The sequence below is a fragment of the Rhynchophorus ferrugineus genome, unplaced genomic scaffold, assembly GCF_030347505.1.
Source record: "Rhynchophorus ferrugineus isolate W39M unplaced genomic scaffold, kcgeb_rfMv2 rfM1, whole genome shotgun sequence".
Lineage (NCBI taxonomy): Eukaryota > Metazoa > Arthropoda > Insecta > Coleoptera > Curculionidae > Rhynchophorus > Rhynchophorus ferrugineus.
Genome location: NW_027472580.1, coordinates 5,952,319 through 5,970,494, shown reverse-complemented (window position 1 = coordinate 5,970,494; position 18,176 = coordinate 5,952,319). Strand labels below are relative to the sequence as shown.

Here is an 18,176-nt window from a genome sequence, read left to right as displayed (position 1 = left end):
AATGGTGTAAGCGCGGCCTGTTTATAGGTGAATTGAACATGCACAGATTTGTTTTGGTTAATTTGTATTTTCCAGATTTGGGTCCATTTATTTATAGCGTCAGTAGCCTGTTGTAGTTTTCGGGTTGCTTCTTCGCTATTGTTTCCGACAGCAAGAATAGCAGTATCATCAGCAAATGTAGCCATTGTAATGTTTTCGATTTGTGGTATATCACATGTATAAAGTAGGTACAGAATTGGCCCCAGTACACTTCCTTGTGGTACACCTGCTTTAGCTTCTTTTATTGTAGAGTAAGCTTCCTCTTGTTTCACTCTAAACATTCTGGCTGTGATGTAAGATTTTAATAGTTCGGTGTGTTGCTTCGGTAATATTTTCTGTAGCTTATGGACGAGGCCTTTGTGCCATACCTTGTCGAAAGCTTGTGCTACATCTAAGAATACAGCTGAGCATACTTTATTATCTTCATAGGCTTTTTCAATAACATCTGTTATTCTATGCACTTGATCAATCGTTGAATGTTTGGTAATAAATCCAAACTGGTGTGTTGGTATTAGGTTTTTTCTCTCTATAATTGGTTTTAATCTTTTCAAGAGGAGCTTTTCAAATACCTTAGCTATCATCGGTAACAGTGAGATAGGTCGATAAGCTTTTATATCATTTGGTGATTTTCCAGGTTTTGGAACCATTATTATTTCAGCCATTTTCCAAACGTCTGGGACATATTTCAGTCGAAATGCTGCATTGATTAAGTTAGTGAGCTTTATAATACCCTTTCTTGGCAGATTGTGCAGCAATTGCCCTGTTATTAAATCATAGCCTGGTGATTTATTTGGCTTGATGTTAGTTTTAATAACGTTGGTGACTTCTTTCGGAGTTGTTAATTGAATTGTCGAATTTTCGCCGTCTATGTCCGGTAAAGTATGTTCAATTTCACTTTCGTTTGGTTTGAAAGTTTTCTCTAAATGGTCAGCGAATGCTTCTGCTTTCTCCAGCTTGCTGCGTGCCCAACTTCCATGCATGTTTCTTATCGGAGGACTATGTAGACAGGATCGTTTTAGGTATTTAGTGGCTTTCCAGAGCGAGTAGTCTGTGTTCTTGTCATCTGTTAAATTTCGTAGATAGTTATTTATGGAATTGTTTTTAATTTCCAAAATTTCCCTCTTCAACCTTTGTGTTATGTTGTTTAAGATATTCTTATTTTCAGGTGTTCTATTTTGCTGCCATTTTTTCCGTAGTTTTCGTTTTTCAGCTACCATTTCCTTGATTTCTTTCGGGTAATTTATTCCTTTGGTTGAAGTTTTAATTTCTGGAGTGTTATTCCAAGCAGCCTGTTGGATGTCTGCAACGAATTTTTCGGTTTCATAATTTAATTGGTCTTCTGTCTTAAGGGGAACATTTAGTTGAATTCGATTGTTTATTTCTTCAACAAATCCTTCCCAGTCTGTCCTCTTGTTGGTTAATGTTGGATTTTGTTGTTTTCTTATAATGTTTTCACTCAGCGTCAAAATCACAGGTGTGTGATCTGAACTTAAGTCAAAATTTTCTTCAACTTCCATGTAGTTAGTGGTTATGTTTCTAGCTATAAAGAAGTCTAACAGGTCTGGAGTTTTCTCTGGATCGGTAGGCCAATAAGTTGGTTTTCCTGTCGACATGTAACTGCACCCTAGCTCAGCAGCTGCTTTATGTAATTCATTACCTTTAGTTGTCGTCATTCTAGATCCCCATCTTGTATTTTTAGCATTGAAATCACCACCGATTATAAATTTTTCTCCTAGGTTGTTTAGAACATTCAAGTAATTTTCTTTTTTTTGGTTGTATCTTGGAGGGCTATATATGGAAGCTAATGTAACCCTGTATTTGCTAGATATAACAGTTACTGCCGTTACCTGATTTTCTGCTAAACTGAGTCCGGGTTCTTGATGATGGCATATATTATTTTTTATTATTATTGCACTTCCTCCTCTTGCTGTGTTAGCTGGATGAATGGTGTGGTAAAAGTAATATCCTCTAAATTTAATAAAGGATTCCTTTGTCAAATGGGTTTCAGATATTAAGCAAATATCTATTTTTTGCAATTCTAGGAATACTTGTAGGTCAGCGTGATGTTTCTGAATCCCATTAGCATTCCAAATTGCGATGCGGATGTCTTTACTTGCCATTTTTAGTTCTTGAGGCCACCGCCCTATTGTTTTCGAGTTTAAGTAATCTTTCAGAAAACGATTCAATAATCTTTTCCTGGTTGTCCAGCTTTGCTATAAGTTTCAATAGCAGTTCGTTGGTTGTAACGTCTTCTTTTTTTGTTTCTTTTTGAGCGGTTTGGTTTATGCTTTGAGCATAGGTCATTTCATCGTTGATTTCGTTGTACATTTTTGGTTGTTTATTTTGAGTCACTGTTTTTTGCTCTTTAGCCTGACTGATTTTATTTCTTCTCTCTTGGAATGTTTTCGCAACTACGCATCCTCTGTAGCTTGCTGGATGCGCTTCATTGCAATTCGCACATTTCGCTTTTGTTCCTTTGGGTTTTTTGCATTCTCCCGTGATGTGTTTTCCTGAGCATTTTACACACCTTGGTTCCCTTTTACAGAATTTTTGTGTGTGTCCATGTAATTGGCATCTCTTGCACTGTGGCACAAGATTTGCCTTTCTAAGAGGTTCTATTTTTACTTCGACTCCTAGAATTTGTTTAATTTCATAAATTGCTTTTATGTCCGTGTTATGTTGGAATGATAACATAAACAGTGGTAAAGGCTTCTTCTGGACAACTATTTCTCCATTGTTATTTTTATTTCGTTCTTTTTTCAGGATATTTGTGACGTCAGTACATTTAAGTCCATTTTTTATTAACTCTTCCACTATTTTAGTAGTTTTAGCTGTCGGTGGAAGCCCTCTTGCCATTACTTTAATGTCTCTGGTTTGCTTATCTTCGTACGAGTGCCATTGTAATTTTAGGAATTCCAAGCACTCAGCAATTTTCGTAAAAGTTTTACGACATTCGGCGTTTAATTTGATTTGTCCATTGTTTAATGTTGTTGCTCTAAATAGTATATTATTTGTTTTCATTGTTTCATATAGCAAGTCAAAGTCTGTGACATTACTTACTATAATTGGAGGTGGTCTCGGCACTTTTATTTCTTTATTCAATTCTTGTGCTTTAATGGTTTTTGGTTGTTGTGGTGAAGCTTCAGGTGTGTAGTTTGCTTTTCGTTTCTTATTTCTTTTAACTGTTATCCAGCCTACTTCTTTTTGCAATTCTTCCTCGTCTGTTTCATAGTTTACAGGCAATTTGTTTTCAGTGCACTGGTTCACTACGGGAATGCTAGTTGGATTGTATGTGTTTTGGTTTTTTATTAGGAGTTGTAGTGCATCTAATTGTTTTTGCATATTTGTTAGTGCAATTTCCAGATTCCGTCGGGCTGTTTTTTCGTTAATATACGCATTATAGAGAGCTTGCTCATTTTGCGTTCTCTTATGGTTTTCTTGACAAAAGATTTGATTCTGTTGTGCCAGATAAGCTTCACCTGACGTTGAGGATTGTGTTTCCATCTCATTTAGTCTCTGGTTCTCTCTATCAATCATTTTTATTTAATGAATAGTTTAATTCACGTTTTTACAAAAATTTCAGTACCGGTATTTGTTTCAGAACCGTTATAACGCCGCATTTGTGGTACAGATGATGCACCTCCGACCCTTAACAGCCCCCAAAATTTTACCTTTGTTACTTTATTGCAGTGACCATCGTTTTAAACACATTTTCACTAAACATTTAACGCGCAGTTTTAACACTGTTATTGTCGTCACGGTTTTTACTTATTTTTTAAAATCGCATTTGTGGCACAGGTAGTACACTTTCAAATTTATTACACTGACCGTCGCTCCAAACACGTCTTTACTCTACGAAGGTCGAACGACAACATAAGATTTATATGACATACAGAAGTCAAGATCAAGTAGAAAGAGCATGTTAATAAACGATCAGAATTCTAAAATGAATGTGGTGGTTGTTTCGCCGAATTAACACTCTACAATAAATTGTTACTGTCAACAAAATTCAAATGTACCAAAACAATTTTCTTCATAGCGTTGTTAATTCCCCATGGCATGCTAGAAATGAGGATATCTACTGAGATCTATGGGTACCAATGATTAACGAAGAAATGAAGAGGTTTGCAAAAAGAACACTAAAAGAGATCGTGCGAACATAAAGACGTCGAAGTACTACAACTGATCGACAACAGTGGACTTATCCAGATGTAGATGAGATAGAAACTCTTTAAATATAATTAAATTATGTGAGAAAAGTATATGCGGAGGTACATCCATTAAATGTTATATCTTTATTATTTACGGATAATGGTGATTTTCTTCCAGTTAGTCAAAACATTTTGCTATATTTTAATTCCAATTCTTTTCTTTTCTTCTTTATATGTTCCTTCCAGCGAAGTTTTGCATCAAGATTTATTCCGAGATAATTAACATTGTTGCTATATGGATTTATTTTCCTTAATTGTTATTTTCCAAGCTTGTATCCAATTATTTATATTATCACTTGCTTGTTGTAATTTTCATGTGGCTTCTTCACTATTATCTCCGACAGCTATAATCGCAGTATCATCAGCAAATGTATCCATCGTAATATTCCCCATTTGTGGTATATCACAAGTGTATAGTAGATAAAGCATTGGCTCCAGTACGCTTACTTGTGGCACACCTGCTTTAGCTTCTTTTTTTGTAGAGCAAGCTTCTTCTTGCTTAACTCTAAACATTCTGGCTATAATGTGCGATTTTGGTGGTTCGGTGTTTTGTTTTAGTAACATTTTCTGTAGTTCCTTAATGCCAAACCTTATCGAAGGCTTGTGCTACATCTAAGAATATGGCTGAGCATACTTTTTTACTTTCGTACGCTTCTTCAATAACATCTGATATTCTGTTGACCTGGTCAATTGTTGAATACATGTTAATAAACCCAAAGTGGCGTGTTGATATTAGGTTTTTTCTCTCTATGATTAAGTATAATATGATGGAAAAATTACTATAGGATTCTAATTAATAACTAGTTGAAATATGTAAGCCATGTGCTTTTTAAAATAAAAACTCAACCGTTACCTTTCACAGGCTGTATAAAGCCTATATGTCTCTATATTTTAGGAAAACTCGAAATAACATTTTTTCCTATCTAATACAATACTGTGAGTGTCATATTCTTCGACTATATTTAAAATAAAACTTCTGAAACGTAATCCGTTCTTTCAATCAATAAAATCTAGAAATAGTTCTTTCAATTAAACATTAAATAAAGTCAAAATTACGTATTTAAACTCTGAACTGAATTTAATTCTGTAAAGTTATTAATGCATGTATTTGTTAATGCTGGTAACTGTTTCTTATCTATATCTTAGTCAGCAGCTAAACTGTTATCAAAATTATGCAACTAATAAAATAACAATAATGTTAAAGCCACGCAGTGCAAGAATTTGCGAAACAAATCTATTAAAAGTTTAATGCCTCGACGTGTCCGTGCAAAAAACATTCATATATTATATTTCGAAAAATGCAAGATAAGGAATGTCTTAAGAGGTTCTTAAACTTACTCCTAATGGCATATATAGGTATCGGTTATGCGACAAAAATCTTAGCACGTTACAATTTTTCATTACAACCTTTAATACAAATTAGGGATCGCCCAGTAGTCGACGAGAAAATATTTTTAATATTATATGTTATGCTACTAAAATTTATGTTGCCAATAATTTCGCTATAAAATTATAAATATATTTACAATAATTAACAGTCACTATCCTTTTTAAATTGAATTTAATTACATCTAATTTTCATTAAGTTACAATAATCAACAAAGTATTGATTAGTTTAAATTACTACCCCACTAAATATTATAACAAAATATCATAAGTAAGATTATTTTCAGAACTGTAATAACAACTGTCCGACATTAATCATAAGTATATATGATATTTCTTATTATTCCTTTACCTTTTTGTTATAAACGTAAGAATGGAATAGTAAATATGAATAAATATAAGAAATATATCAATGAATATATCAATCAATAATTGATATTTGATTTTAGTATGTACATCACTACATAGTATAAAACAAAGTCGCCTTTTCTGTCCCTATATCCCTATGTGCGCTTAAATCTTTAAAACTACGCAACGGATTTTGATGCGGTTTTTTCAATAGATAGAGTGATTCAAGAGGAAGGTTTATATGTATAATACATGCATAATATACTAAGGCAACATTGCTAATTTTAGAGGTTTCTAACGTGATGTCGTAAATTAACCTATTTTTTTAGGCTTATTTAGCAATTAGCAAAAACGTGCAATTAATAAAGATCAATATGGTTCCTTACAGCATGTAAATTAAACAAATATTTTCGGAGATATTACAAATTTAAAATTTGCGTTTAAAAATGTGTAATGTAATAAAAATTGTATGAATTTAGATATTCCAAAGATAGCAGGAAATCTTCATAGTAAGTATAGGGGAAGAGGAATTGTTTTACTCCAAATTTAATGCGTGCAGGCCAAGGGCAGTAATGAATGAACCAAAAATACTGGATCGATTTTAATCATGTTTTCATTGAGTGACATAGGCATATATATTTTATGCCCGTGCAAAGTCGGAGCGGGCCGCTATGTTTTTACATACAACGTTCATATTTTTTCTCTAGTGTATTTAATTTAGTATCAGCATTGCACCCGTGCGAAGCTGGGGCGGGTCGCTAGTTAAAACTATAACAAATACAATAAGTAATTTCTTTTTTGCATTTTTTTTGCTTTGACGGATGTCGTCATTTCTCGACTATGTACCCGTACGGTGTTGATATAAAGAGGATGAGAAGAGACATATAGTGTATATATAAAATAATAAATTATTAAGTAAAATAAAATTACTAACACAAATGGGGGGAAGTATGAATAGTGTACATTTAAATAGTGGACACAAATACAAAATTACAAACACAACCATAACGAAGTAGAGACTATCCAGGCAGCACATACTGGCACCCATATCGAAGTGATAATCGTTATTAAATTTAGTTACCCACAGATATCTTATAGGATAGACTAGATTCTGCGAAGAAAATAGTCTGTATGGAATTTTATTCTGTGTAGGCCATGTAGCCCATACAGAGCTCTAATCTGGATGAGTCGTGGACAGTCATTTAGTAAGTGGTAGACTGAAATAGAGATAAGGTGACAAAATTCACAGTGAGCAAGGGGCTCGAAGTCATCAAGTGATAAGAAAATGTGAGAAATGACAGTGACCCAATCATCACTGATTCAGAGTTACGATTCATGGTGACGAAAGGAAGGAACGTGAAGAGATAAGAAAAAATAAGCTTAACCTCAAGTAGCCTGTTGTGGTTGGCCTCCTGGGCCCAACGACGTAAGATCAGTATGGATACAAATATTTGTGATGGAGAAGAGGCTGATTTAGCCGCATTATCCTCGAGTTTACTATGGTATGGCAACGTGAGAACCAAGTTAAACCCGATAACGAATAGCTGGCAACCCCGAGACGTTTATCTGGGATGTTATTAAAAGGTATTTCCAATCATTCAGTAACCGAACATCGTTTGGTTTAGACGTGCCACCATCAACTGCCCAAGTCTGGTCTCCAGGTAACACCTCTGCCATATGTTTTATCTATTTTCCACATTTTTTATATTGCCAATAAATAACGGTCATATAATATAAACAACACTGTTTCATTTCGTTTTACCTCCATTCCCGAACCATATAAATTACCCCAAAGTCTATTCAAAGTGTTTTTAGTAATGCGTCGTGGATATTTCTGACGTCGAAACATTACAATGTTGCCGCATCAACTCTGAGTTTTAGTTCAGTTTGGCTTTGATATACAAGAAAATTCCAGTCTAAATAAAATAATTGAACAGAAATGTTATTAAATATGATTTATTTTAAGACTATAGTACATCTAATACATATATTATCGAAGGCCTTACAACTACAATTAAGAACACGGGTATAATAGTTTGTAGGTTAGATTTGTTTTGTTTACATTGAACTTTTTTCCACGCCATTCATGAGGTAGAGTTTCTAGGCGCGTTTTTTATGTAGTAGTATCCCCCTAGAGGCCTAATCCACCTAATCAACAATTGTATATCTGAAAAACGTATTTTACTTTCATTCGAAAGCATATTTACTTTTTACGTTTAGTTTTTTTCCTTTTTCCTTCGATGGTGTGTTTACTTGGCAAGTCATCTTGGAATCACTATATTTTTATTTCTTCTGCTACTACCTCTGTACACCATTCTTGACAAAATTAATCCCTGAGTTTCCTTTAGTCACTTTCACTTTACGACTCACTGTCCAATTCAACCACTAAATTGTTAATGTTTAATCTGTCTAAAACATGTTTAAGAATCTACCATTCATCAATTACTTTCTTTAAATGTCTTACCGAGTTCATCAAAAACGAAGGTGTTATGGTTAACAATGCTTCCTTCCACATATCCAAACAGTTTTTGATGGAATATCCTTCTCAACCAGCAATATATTTGCAATTGCCTATTAATACATATAATAACCAACAAAACCCAGTTGAATGCTATTGTAACTTTTACCTTTTTCCATCAATTTTTATTGTCTTTACACTTTTTTTACTGTCTTGCCAACAGTGCTATAATGAACCATTTTGAAATATTCAAGTTTCTTTTATTATTTTAGGCCTTTAATTGAATTTATCTTAAGGTAATGTCTGGAAGTTCCATTAAACCTCTCCGAGGGTTATCTTTACACCATTTAAACCCTATGCCCTATCAGAGTGTATGAAAGGATGTCTTACATGCCTCAAAAAGCTGCATGTCTCTAATTCTTTTATGTCTACTTTCCAGAGAGACAATTTTCTCTAAAATAATTTTATTAAATTGTGTTTATATCGATAAAATAGTTTCTGTACTTACTGTCCTTATACATTTAGTATATTTGGTATTGAATAGAGATAATATCAAGATGGTCAAGATGCGTCACTCATTTTATATGTCGACAGGTTTTCTTGGGTGAATCTAACGTATTATTCTTCATTTTGTAAGCGATGTTATTCACAGTACCCACAGTAATATTTAGCACGGCAGCAACCTGCTAAAACATTTTCTATAAAATTGTAGGGACTTTAGCCATTTTATAACCTGTAATAATTATAACTAATATTTTGAATAATTTAGCGTACATTTGACAACAGGACGGCGACCAGCTGTCAGACGTATGCAAAATTCTTGAAAGCAATAGTGATAAGAGACTTTAACTCTTACCTATAAATTATTGTGGCTGTATAATTAACTGTAGTTTTTAGACATAGTATAATGTTAAAATAAATTATATTTGGTACCATTTTTGTTGAATTATTTTATTTAGATTAGAATTTTTTTGTATGTCAAAGCCAACTGAATTAAAACTCAGTGTTGAAAAATGAACGGCAACATTGCAATGTTTCGACGTCACAAATATCCACGACGCATTACTAAAAAAACTTTGAATAGGCTATATGTGCTTGCGGCCAGGGTAAGAGTAGAGAAGCACTCAGAACACTTTAGTGTTTATCAATGCCTTAAAATGTTGTACCTTTACTGTTATCTTTTAACTGCCCTTGGCCTGTACGCATTAAATTTGGAGTAAAACAATTCCTCTTCCCCTATACTTACTATGAAGATTTTCTGCTATCTTTGGAATATCTAAATTCATACAATTTTTATTACATTACACATTTTTAAACGCAAATTTTAAATTTGTAATATCTCCGAAAATATTTGTTTAATTTACATGCTGTAAGGAACCATATTAATCTATATTAATTGCACACTGTATTTAAGGTACTTAATTCGATAAGGATTAATGCCATATTGCTTAAAATAGCTTCGTAAATAAGCCATTTTCTCACGTAAAAAGTAAACAATAAAATGGTTAATGTGGGTTATCCCTAAAAGATAAACATATACCATCGCGGACTTTTTTGTAGACCTTTTTATGGTGTACAATACTGTAGTACATTAATTTGATCAAACTCGTAGTGTTAGGCAGCGTTTTTGCTAATTGCTAAATAAGCCTAAAAAATAGGTTAATTTACGACATCACGTTAGAAACCTCTAAAATTAGCAATGTTGCCTTAGTATATTATGCATGTATTATACATATAAACCTTCCTCTTGAATCACTCTATCTATTGAAAAAAACCGCATCAAAATCCGTTGCGTAGTTTTAAAGATTTAAGCACACATAAGGATATAGGGACAGAAAATGCGACTTTGTTTTATACTATGTATTGATAAAGTAATTGACAAATATATAATTATCTGAGGCATATCATGAAAATCGTTTAGACAATAAATAATATCAGGATTTTGGACTTGAGGCTTGAGAGATCGGAAATAGCTTACCATGAGCTACTTCCAGCAGCTATAATAATGGAGCACACATTAACGTTTGCAGTAAGAAAACCTTTTGAATTTTACTTGCAATAACATTACAAACTTTTTGACAAACTCCAATAATAATTAATATATAATTTCTAATGATACTTATTCATAAATTATAATAATATGTTTATTTATATAATATATTATATAACGAATGTATGATATATATAAGTTTATAAATTTATTAAGAAAGCTGTATGAGCAACTTCATACAGTCTTGGTACGTGTAGAATTTTGTGCAAGCCAAAAAAAAATTGGACCAGAGCAAAATTAAATTAGATCATTATGTATAAATACTTTTTGACTCAAGGCAATACATTTGTTCAAGTAAATCAACGTATGAAAAAAAAATTTTGCAAAATATTTTTATTAAAATAAGTTAATAAGATAAAATAACAGTTTAATATTAACTTATTAACTATTAACTATTAACTTAAGGCACCTGTATATATTTTAAACAAGTTCTTTGCTTGATCCAATGTATATTAATCTATATATTTTCCATCATTTCCGACCAATTTTTCTCAACGATATTGATTTGGCATTGAAATCCTTTTTTTTGTTGGAAAGCAATGAAACATTTTGGGAGCTTTTGAATTCAAATGCCGTTTAGGTTTTGCGGCGTAATTTTTATATTTTTGGATTTCCCGGTCCTTCTTGTTCCTTTTGGTCATAGAGAGGCATGTAACAATTTGGGTAATTATGTTAAACAAATTATTACATCGAAAAAATTGAAAATTGATCGTTTTTACTAATTATTAACGATACATAATGATAATCTAATATACATTCACTAGCATACAATCTGGAAGGTCTCTTTGAATCGTCTAACTCTAGCTTCATGTCATCAAGGCGCTCCATTTTCTTTAGTGTCTTTTCTCCATCTCTTTGATGTTCTCGTGATATTATTTATCTTCCTCTTCATAATGGGAATGAACAAAATATACTTTTATAATCATTAGGCAACCTAAAGCTTGAAATGCTTTTAACATTAAACATTAAATAGTAGTGATAGGATCTAATTCCTGTTTTGGTACTTCAAAAATGACAGTAATTGAAGATGCTTTTACAAATTGGATAAAAAGTGATTTTAACAATTCAAGAAATATGCAATAATTTCAACTTTGTTGAAATGAGGTAATTTTTGTAGATGGTATAGCATGTGGAGCAGCAATTAAAAAGCATTAGTAGCAAAGTAGTGAAATAGTAATTAAAAGAATGCCCATAAAGAACTTTATAAACCCGTAAACCACTTTTTATATACACATTTGGCATTAACAAGGAAATAATACAGGTGTAATGTGAACAGAATATATTTGATTTTTAAAATTTGTATCTTATTGTATCTTCATTGGATGGAATATAATTACTGCATTCTAAATTGAACAAATATCAGCTAAATAAATGGAAATGTAAGTGAATTCATGGGTATTTTCTAGAGTAAGGAAAGAGGATTTCCTTTTTTTTAATAAAAAACAAGGGATAACATAACTCTATCTCAACAATGATGATGTTTGCCTCTAAGTTCTTGAGTCTTTTATGTTTTAAGATATAACTATATAAATTGTAAGAGATATTTAAATTACATTTTTTTAATGATTGATTAAAAACTGTCAGCTCGCTGTCAATATATGAAGTGGTTAACCATACAAAGTGTCAATTTCTCGTGATTTTTTGAAACTTTTACCATATTATATTTGAAATTTTTTATTGTGTATACATGTGTCCTCAGTAAATGGTAAGTAATTGCTTCCTATCGTGTTATATACTTGTTGCTCAATAAGTTCTGACATTTGGTTTAAATCGCGGTTGTAGAACTCGAAATATTTTTTATTGACCAATACAATCTTCCTGAGCATCATTTGACTGGCTCCAGTGGTCTTTTAATTTATAGACTTCGCATCTAAAATGAGACTTGTGAATGGAAGATGGTCAGGAAGCATATATCGGCCATGAATTTTGTTAGATCATCCACTGTATTGATGACTATTTTCTAAGCCAGAGTGTTTTCACGTTTTTTAACATCTAGCTGGTACAATATATTCCAGAAATAATTCAACTTTAGTTTTACATAATTAATATACGAACGAAGATCTTTTTTATATCAAAAACTGATTCCTATAAGTCCTTAGCCTATGTTGTTGATTCAAGATTATCATGGCAGCTTATCATCAAGTCTTATCAACAGTGATAAGACGCATTCGCTTTAAAATTCGCGTTCTTGTTTAATTAACGAACCTTCGGAGCTATATCTTCTATTTTTGGTACGTTTTCTAGTATAGATCAAGTTTTTGGATGTTCTTTGTAAGGATCATCTTCAGGGCTTATGTGACCACGCTTGAATTGAACGACTAGTATCTCTACTACTCTTACAGATTGTAAAATGCTCTTATATTGTTTCAAAAATGGCTTATGTTAGTACTAAATCGCTTTTAACAACAAATCTTACTGACATTGTTAGCGTCATCTTAGATGATATGGTCCTTGATACACTAACTATAAGATACACAGTTCATTCAGGTTACTCTTGTTAGTACACAAATATATCGGTCAATAATTATTAGCGACAAAAAATTATCAATTCATTTCACACACTTTATATTCATTACATTTTTCATTTACATTATCTTATACATTATGAAGTATAGACGTATTCAATATGACCATTTTTCATTCTTACCTTTTCTGTAATCTTCAAAAGAACCTCTATTTTTATATTATTTGACATATATATCTCTTTGTTCCATAGAAATCTACAAAATTAATGTTAATAAATTATAACATTTTACTAAGAGTTTATAATATTCACACATTTATTTGTATTATCTATTAATATTATTTTAATGTAAAGACACGGAAAGTTATTGAATACTGTATTATGTCTCCAGACATCCAGTGTCGTATTAATTCCGCTATATAATGAATAGTTCGTTCAATAAAACAGTCAATGCACGTTATTAACTTTAAATTTTGGTTTACAACGTTTGCCGGTTTATAGCCTCTAATTATTATCACTAATGTTTTAAAGAATATTTCATACATTTGGCAACATGGTCCAGACACATGGTCATGGATTAGGTTACATGATCCGATGCATTAGACAGCGTTCTATCTCTTTTTAACGAGGAAATGAGAAGGAAAAATCTGCTCGAGGTTTAAAGCTAATTTCAGAAATATTTTGTAAACTATAATTGGCAATATAGAGCCTATACGTCAAAACGTCGCAATGTTGCCGTATCAACTCAGAGTTTTAGTTCAGTTTGGCGTTGAGATACAACATCTAATCTAAATTAAATAATTAAACAAAAATTCTGTTGTCATATGTAACTTATACTAACATGATATTAAATCTAATGCATATATTATCGAACGACTTAAAACTACAATTAAGTACACAGTTATAATAGTTTGTAGGTTTGGATTATGTTTGATTATATTTACATTGAACTCTTTTCCATACCACCTATGTGTTAGAGTTCTAGAGGCGCGTTTATAGTTGTATCCACTGGAGGCATAATCCACCTAATTAACAATTGTATATCCAAGTAATATATTTTACTTTCATTAGAGAGCATATTTACCTTTCACGTTTATTCCTTGTGTTATTCGGTACAGTGTTTCCTTGTAAAGATATTTTGATATCACTGTATTTCTCCTTCGTTTGTTATGTTAATACGTGTATACATCTTTCTTGATAGAACTAGATTTAATCAATGCATTCTCTCTAATGCATTTGCTATATATGCAAAATAGTATTCTTTCTTTCCTAGCACATTTTAACAAAATGCTTATGTATATTCTCAACAATTACACATTACAGTTATCATATTTTAATTATATACTCACCTTTACTTGTTTTTACTCTCATTACCCTGTCTTAGAAATTGGCAGCATTGAATCATATCATATTCAGAAAGTTTCATTCAAGTGAGTAAGTAATTTCCAATCTATCTAACATTTGTTCACAATTCCAACATTTGTCAATTCTTTCTTCAACTAACTAATCATGTTTCCAACACGAAGTACAATATATCTGCAATGAATTATTAATAAATGTTATGACTAATAAAACATAATGAATTGTTATTCCAACATTTAACTTTTTCCATCAACTTTTGTTGTTATAACACTATTTGAATTATTATCATGCCATGAGTGACCGTTGGGTATGTTGGTCCCATTCTGTCTAATCTGTCAAATATCCATGTCTCATTTAAATACACAAATTGAAATAATAAATTAAATTTTGTCATATGCTATTAAAAATTTTATTCTTTTAAAAGTAATGTCCGGAAGTTCCATTTGACATCTTCGATACTTTTCAGGCTAACAGTTTTTTTTTTAAATAATTGTATTAAATTATGTTTGTATTGAAAAACTACTCACTGTATTTATAAATTTCATATATTTAATCTCTTTAACCTCTATCAAGCTGATCTTGATTTGTCACCCGCTTCATATGAGGACGGTTTTTTTTCGGTGAATTCACGATCATGTTTTTAATTTTTTTAGATATTTCAGCGACCGTGTCCATTGTAATATTCAGTGCAGCTGCAACACGCTAAAAATATTTTCTATAAAAATCGTAACAAATTAATATTTAACAGTAGAAATGCTTATCTCTGTGACGAATTGTATGTAATTGAGGGGGCCTCCACTATTTTATTCCTGTTCAAAGTAACTGTTTAGTTAGTTCTGCCCGGTTTCGGAATTTCAAATCAGAGTTATAATAAGCTGCCATTTGGAATTTATCAAAATAAGCAAAGCACTAAAATAAGGTTTGCCTGTTTATAACCTCTTATCACTATTGTTTTGAAGAATTTAGCATATGTTTGACAACCGGGCGACTTTGACATCTCACAACATTGTGTCTATTTTTAACTGGAATAAAATATGAAGGAAAATATTGTCTGATTCTAAAATGAATTCACAAATTTCGGCAGGCAATACATTAAACATCTTGATGACGTACAAAAAAACTTGAGTCAACGAATGAAAACGATTGTTGTCATTACAAAAAAAGTTTCAACTGTCATTAAATAATATTGTCAAGTTTGTGACTTTGACAAATGACAAAATTAAACGAAATACATGAGAAATAATTAATGGAATGCCATGTTTTAACAGCCATATCGATTGAATGTTGCACATGTCCGACTACGACGTAATATACGTAATATACGTTGTCGTTTGGCATTTGGGAATTTAATATTGTGATTGATCGTAATCTGTTTCTATCCATTAGCGTTTATTTAAAGACACACAGCAATTATGCAGCAAAAATAGTAACATTGTAAATGGGAAACCGTAGGAGGACATTCGTTATGATCTATATTCAGTATTGTTCGATTTATAATAATGATATCGGTTTTGCATAAATTGGCTTGGTGCCTTATTACTTTGTGTGATTTTTTTTTGTAAATTCTTGTCAAGAATAAAATTATAAATTGAGATAGTAAAAAAGTATAAAATATCTTATTCTAAATATCCCTCAGAAATTTAAATCTGCATGGGAGTTCACTGATACTCTTTCGAAGTATTTAACATCAACATTTTGAATTACACTTATCTTGCATTCTAGAAGGACATCGAGCTTTATAGCTTCATTAAAGACGTTCATTGGATTTCATTATTATAGTCTTTTATAGTCATTTATAGTCTTTGTCTAAGAGGAGAAATGTTAATTGCTATTTTTATTCTTTTTTCTTTTTATATATCTAATTGTTGTTATATAAATTAGTTGGTTTAGATTTATATTCATTATTATATTCAGGAATTCAATATAAACTTCATTATATCGATAACACTACGATAGTTTTGTGTTGTCAAAAGAGTCCATAATTATCATTCGATAATTTTAATAAATGTCGGATAAATACCGAAAATTAATTATCGACAGATGATGGTGAGAATGTTCTACGCAAAGTAAATGATACATGTGTAGATTTTGTTTCGTTGGGTTTAATACGCTAATAGAAACAATCTAAAAAATATTTTATTGTAAGCATACCATTAAAATAACCCCAGCCATCTTGATTGGTGCAGTGGTAAAGGCCAGTCGACCTACTGTTGCGATAGTCGCGGGTTGGAATCCTGCTGGGGCATGGTCGTAAATTTGTGATTGTTATTGTTTAATATTTGTGATTATCTTAGGCATAAGTGCCAAGAAAATCCAAGGAAAATGATCCCAGTCACGCCAGTAACCAAGCTGAGTAAGACCGGATGTCTTCTGGGATAATTTCTAAGTTGGTCATTCGCCAGTCGGTAGGCTTAATGCCGAGGACCCACGTTAAACAGTAGGTCCAGTCCAGATAAGCCCCCGTTGGTAAAAAGGAGACTTTAAAATATAGCCAAGTTAAGCTAATGTATTAATAATTTTCATTTTAATATTTCGCATCGAGTATATATTTTTAAAGATATTTTAAGGTTGTTTTAACATTGCATTTTTCTTTTAAATAATAAGCATAAGAAACAAACGATTAGGGATACATACTACGTGTAAGTAATCAGCAATACCATCAATAATTAGATCGAAACTGATAATTATTACTTCTGGTTAATTATTACATACAAGTTATTATTATTAACATACCAGAAAATTTCAGTCATTAATATTAGTCACTGTGGGAAGTGTAAATAAGGTTAGTGATCAAAAATAGTGATACTAAAAAGTCGATAAAGAGAAAAAAGATTTATATTATCTTTCATTATATATTATAACCATTATATTAAAGACCAATCAATTCCCTATCTATATATAATTTGTTAACAGAGATGAATCGATGTTGAAATGGAATAAAACAACCAGCAAATAAACAAACGAAATTCTCTTTCAATTCTAAAGATCTATTGCTATCTATATTTGTCTTTATTAACATTCACATGTTCTCAGTGCGTCATAAATAGTAAAAAGGTCCATAACGTGGAACTTTTATTTGAGGAAGGAATTCGAATTAAATAATAAATAATACCATTATAGTCTAAGAAAAGTGTTAACATAATCTCAATTTTTGACTTGGTTTGATAAGTTGGTAATGTCAAAAGATCTATAATTATAAATCGATAATTTCTTGGCTTGATTGATGTATCACTCATCAAAGATAACGATGCTCATCGTCCTCAGCATGTTTTCTACCTTCTTTAAATAATTTATATATGACGAATAACAAGTCTCCCTTGATTTTCTATATGCTTTTAAAAAGTTTATTCTTTTAAAAGCAATGTCTGGAAGTTCGATTAAACCTCTTCATGAATTGCCTTTACAAGATTTAAGTCCTATGTTTTCCAACAGTGTGTGAATGTATGTTATAGATACCCAAAAGAGCTGCGGATATCTAAGTTTTCTATGGATGCTTTCCAGACTAATAATTTCCTCTCAAATTATGTTTATATCGAAAAAATAACAAACTGTTTGTATAAATTTCATAAATGTGATCTCTGGTAGATGTTATAGGTATATTACTTATCTATATAGATAAGGCATGATATAAGTATGTCATAGTATTATAGATTGTTAGAGGCGATCTTGATTAATTAGCCGCATCCTATGTGGACGCTTTGTTTTAGGTAAATCCAACATATTGTATTACATTTTCTGAGAGACGTTAACCACAGTATTGGTATAAGTATTAACTGCAATGCTTTAAAATATTTTCAGTAAAACCGGACCAACTTGATATGAAATAGTATCAATAAAAGGTCAATTGAAAAGTCCCCG

At 31.5% G+C, this 18,176-nt stretch overlaps 1 protein-coding gene across 5 annotated transcripts in view; it reads left to right on the top strand.

Moving 5' to 3' along the window:
• The window catches only part of LOC143202934 (cyclin-dependent kinase-like 2), an 89,799-nt gene that overhangs the window by 4,083 nt on the left and 67,540 nt on the right, over window positions 1-18,176 (top strand). The window contains exon 1 of one of the 5 annotated variants that reach the window (XM_076414968.1): window positions 12,106-12,197. The exons of the other annotated variants lie outside the window; for them this stretch is intronic. The gene's annotated coding sequence lies outside the window, so the exon portion shown is untranslated. Of the gene's footprint in view, window positions 1-12,105; window positions 12,198-18,176 lie in introns of those variants that run through there. 5 annotated transcript variants of the gene reach the window in all.